Raw genomic sequence first — 4775 nt, 5'->3', positions numbered from 1 at the left:
TAGACAAGGTAGTGACAAGGTAGTGTTATTGAGAGCGGCAGTTGTGAAACGTTTCTCACATCTGGGGGCTCAGCTGTAAGGAGAAAGGCCTTCTGTGTGATGATGTCACAGCCTCTATGGATCAACAGACTCAAAGCCTAACATAAAATACAAGTGCTCTATCATCATTTAGTAGAAGTTCACTTGAGGAGTGTGTTTTTAGCCTCAACAGGTCACAGGATTTCAGCTTAGACGGGGAGCTGAACAGATTTCTATTTTTAAAATCATAGACAACTTGAGGAGAGCGCTGAGCTACTGGCTTCCCCGATGTGTGTTCAGCTTTCTCTTCCTCCCCAGCTGCCTCAGAATTTGTGTGTTCTTGCTGGAAACAAGGGTGCGGCCATGCTTGCATCAGATACTTGAATTTTCAAACCAGAACTGAGCTGTGGTGAAATTTGAAGCAGATGAAACACTTGTTAGCAGATGATATAGGGAGATCTAAATAAAATCACATACAGGCAGGAAGACAGGCCATGGTGACATCACAGAGGACGGTAAGTGCCCTCATGCCATAAGAGAAGCTCCCCAGCAGACAGCTTAGTGAGCTGAACTAGTCACAGAATCGCAGTACTGTCTAAAGCATGGCTGTCACTTCCTGCGTGAGGAATATCCAAACTCAAGAAGCAGAAAAACCAGTCCTGACTCACAGAACTGCTTCAGGGAAACCCCAGAGCAGCCTACATTTTCCTCCAGGGAACTATTTAAAAATCCATTTTGAAAATGTTATTTTTATTAGCAAGTAACAATACATGTTTATAAGATACAATGTAATATCTTGATATATGTTTATTATAGAATGCATTAATCAAACTGCCACAGAAGTATTCATTTTGTAGTCATCACAGAAAAAAAGTAAGGATTCTCTCTCTCTTTCTCCCTTCTTCTTCTTCTTGTTCTTTTCCTCCTCCTCCTCCTCCTCCTCCTCCTCCTCCTCCTCCTCCTCCTCCTCCTCCTCCTTCTCCTCCTCCTCCTTCTTCTTCTTTTTTGGTTTTTCAAGACAGGGTTTCTCTATATAGCCCTGGCTGTCCTGGAACTCACTCTGTAGACAAAGCTGGCCTCGAACTAAGAAATCCTCCTACCTCTGCCTCCCAAGTGCTGGGATTAAAGGTGTGAACCACACTGCCCGGCTTGGATTCTCTCTTTCAAATAAGCATATTAAATAATTTATAAGAAAGAATGCTAAAGGGCTGATGAGATGGCTCAGCATGTAAGAGCACTGACTGCTCTTCCAAAGGTCCTGAATTCAAATCCCAGCAACCTCATGGTGGCTCACAACCACCCATAATGAGATATGACGCCCTGCCCTCTTCTGGTGCATCTGAAGACAGCTACAGTGTACTTATTTATAATAATAAATAAATCTTTGGGCTGGAGTGAGCGAGGCTCACCAGAGCAAGCAGGCCAGAGCAAGAGGGACTGACCGGAGCAAGCAGAGGTCCTAAAGTCAATTCCCAACAACCAGATGAAGGTTCACAACTATCTGTACAGTGTGTACTTATATGCATAAAATAAATAAATAAATCTTAAAAAAAAAGAAAGAATGGTAAAATGTTTAAAGATCAGATAAAAGTTTAGATTTCTAGCCAAAGTGTATCTTGGTTACCAACTGAAATGTTTCTTTCTAATAAAATCTTCCAGAATTTCTAGATGATTCCAGACATGGTGCATAAGCCTTCAAGAGGATCATAGCTCTCTCCCTCAAAACCTGCTAAAAGAATTACTTGGCCGGGCGGTGGTGGCACATGCCTTTAATCCAGCACTTGGGAGGCAGAGGTAGGTAGATTTCTGAGTTTGAGGCCAGCCTGGTTTACAGAGTGAGTTCCAGGACAGCCAGGACTACAGAGAAACCCTGTCTCGAAAAAACAAAACAAAACAAAACAAAACAAAAAAAAAGAATTACTTATTTTTCTCTACTTCCAGTTAATCCCTGAAATTTTCTAATTCCTGCACAACTTTAACAAAGTATTACTAAAAGTAAAATTTAAATACCTCATTAACCCATTTAAATAGAAAAGGGGAAATCTGAATTATAGACTATTTTAAAAGAAATTAACTTGACTACATAGCAAAACTGAATTTTATTACATTAAAAATAAAGGTTCTGAGAGAGTAGGGTCCTGGATAAGAATGAACTGTGATCAGCACCAGATTGCTTTGCACCTTTTTCTATTTTTATGTTGCTTTAAATTTTTGTGAAGAAGTTTGATAAGTGTTGCCCCAGCTAGCATCTGACCTTTCAGCCCTGGCACCCCATTACCATACTTGGCAGACACACCTTTTCTCACCCAGGGTTTGGAAAGTGCTCAGGGCTTTGCTGCAGGTCACCAGCCTGGAAAGGGAAGGAAAGGGGACAGACAGTGGGCACAGAATGCAGTGAGAGGAAGAATCGGCATGGCTGATCATCACTACGTACATACTTCGAAGTGCTTGAGAAAGGAGGTTTTTTTAATGTCCCTAACATAAAGAAATACAATGGAGGTGAGCTGTGCCAATAACCCTGATTTGATAATTAAATAACACTAAATTCACTAGAATTAATATATATATTATATATATACTATATATAATATAATATATATAATATTACTTTATGTCAGCTAAACAGTATATTATGCCCAGTATGTATAAGGCCACAAGTTTGACTCATAGTAACATACATATATACATACATACATACATACATACATACATACAATACAACATACATGTATTTTTAAAACATGGAAATGTTTTCTTTTCAGAAATTCACTGAGGCATTTTTCAGAGGTAAAAGGCATATAAAACAAGCATCTTTAAAATCCATCAGACCTGACAGGCTAGAATCCACAGTTGTATTGATCTGGCTAGGCTAAGCTCTTCATTCTTTGTCATTTTTCAAAATTCATGTCAGACCAGGGGTCTTCCGGAAGGCCAGACTCCTCTTGGGTCTCTGTGCAGGCTGCTGCACCTGTCAGTAATGATTCTCTTTCTCATTTCTCTTGGTTTGCTTAGAGCTCCCCAAGCTGCACAGTCCACAAATGTCCCCCTCCAGTTGTCTCACTGGATCTGGTGTTTGTTAAGTAACCCGTCATAACCAATCCCTCTTCATTCTGAACCTGAGTAGACATGTGCCTATTGCTCTTGAAGACATACTGAGGCATCATAACTTTTCTTTTTGGAAAAAAAAATCATTGCATGAAGTGATAGAGTCCCTCTATGTTTTTTTTCCCTGTGTATTGATAACCTTTTATGAATAAAATAGCTAGTAGCTCTCAGGTACCAGATATTATATTAACTTTATTAGGTAGTTTCACAAGCTTAGAGCACATAGTTGCTTTTCCACTCTAAAGTAATAAAACTTCTATTGTTTTAAAGTAGAGCTTTTAGCAGGAGACATGACTCAAAGCTGCTCTTGCAAAAGATTTGAGTTCTGTTACTATGATCCACATGGCAGGTCACAACTGCCTCTAACAACTCCAATTCCAGGGGATCTAGTACCTTCTTCTGACCTCCGTAGGTTCCTGCATACATTTGGAGCACATAAACTCATGGAGCACACACACATCCACATAACTAAAATAAATAAGTCTTTTTAAAAAGCAGAGGGTACCACTGGGTGGTAGTGGTGCACGCCTTTAATCCCAGCACTTGGGAAGCAGAGGCAGGTGGATTTCTGAGTTTGAGGCCAGCCTGGTCTACAGAGTGAATTCTAGGACAGCCAGGACTACACAGAGAAACCCTGTCTCAAAAAAACAAACAAAAAACAAAAAACCCAGAGAGTAAAACATGAAAGGTGCTCACTGGTTTCTACAATCTTCAGCATATTTCTGCAAAATGACCTCAGATCATTTTTTTCTCCAAATCATCTCAAGTATATAACAACATTGAAAATGAACACCAATATTTCTTCTTACCACAGAAGATATTTTCATAGTCATCATGGTACTTCTGAAGGGAAGCTTGCTTTTTCTTCATTGAGTCAGTCATGTCAAAGGAGTGGGGCATACTAGCATGGTTTCTATCAGTAGCCAATGTTGATGATTCAGTGCTTAACTACAGTTTAACTGAAACATTTAGATTGTAGGCATCATGGATGTTCTCTCTGTATTCTGTTGTTATAGTGAAAGCAAGATTCCCTGATCATATGTTTTAGTCCTTAGCTAGGCAATGGGTTGGATTGGCTCCCTAAAAGAGATACTTCAGTTCTAATCCCCCAGTGCCTGTTAATGTTACCTTATTTGGAAACAGAGACTTTGAAGGTTATATTAAAGTGTCGTGGGCTCTGCAACTGTTGACTGTTGTCTTAACCAGAAAAAGAAAAGATCTGAATACACACTGAGACATATAACTGCACCCATAAACACATACTACACTATACACACAGCCATGAAGACAGCGGTAGACATTGAAGTGATACAGCTACACGTCTAGAAGCTTCGACAGTTGCTTCATGGCTGAGCCTGTAGTTCAGCTATTCATTCTCCTGGTGTGCATGAAGTCCTAGTTTTAGGTTCCATCTTTATCACAAGTAAAGAAGGGAGGGAGAGAGTAAAGGAGCAAGGGAGAGAAGGAGGGAGGGAAAGGAAGAAAGGAGAGGAAAAAGGAAGAGAAAACATAGGAGCAGAGATGGAGAGAGGGAAGGAAGAATTATTTACAACTGCCAGAAATTAGAATACAGGTATGGAATTGATTGTCTCCCTGGCCTTCAGAAGGAATAAACTCTACTGACATCTTGTGTCCAGACTTTGAGATCCCAG

The 4775-nt window shown here is 40.0% G+C and overlaps 1 long non-coding RNA gene across 2 annotated transcripts; it reads right to left on the bottom strand.

Annotated features, from left to right (window-relative positions):
* Positions 1-9: 9 nt before the first annotated feature.
* Positions 10-4133, bottom strand: LOC116101119. 2 transcript variants are annotated; one of them, XR_004122791.1, is made up of 3 exons: positions 3933-4133; positions 2315-2368; positions 10-422 (listed from the first exon to the last, which is right to left on the bottom strand). It is a non-coding gene; the product is annotated as an uncharacterized LOC116101119 (long non-coding RNA). The 2 variants fall into 2 exon arrangements; XR_004122790.1 differs by lacking the exon at positions 2315-2368 and having other exon boundaries at positions 3933-4101.
* Positions 4134-4775: the final 642 nt, after the last annotated feature.

Source organism: Mastomys coucha, unplaced genomic scaffold, assembly GCF_008632895.1.
Source record: "Mastomys coucha isolate ucsf_1 unplaced genomic scaffold, UCSF_Mcou_1 pScaffold21, whole genome shotgun sequence".
In the NCBI taxonomy this organism is placed as follows: domain Eukaryota; kingdom Metazoa; phylum Chordata; class Mammalia; order Rodentia; family Muridae; genus Mastomys; species Mastomys coucha.
Note: the sequence above shows the minus strand (reverse complement) of the source record. Positions and strands in the feature narration are given on the sequence as shown.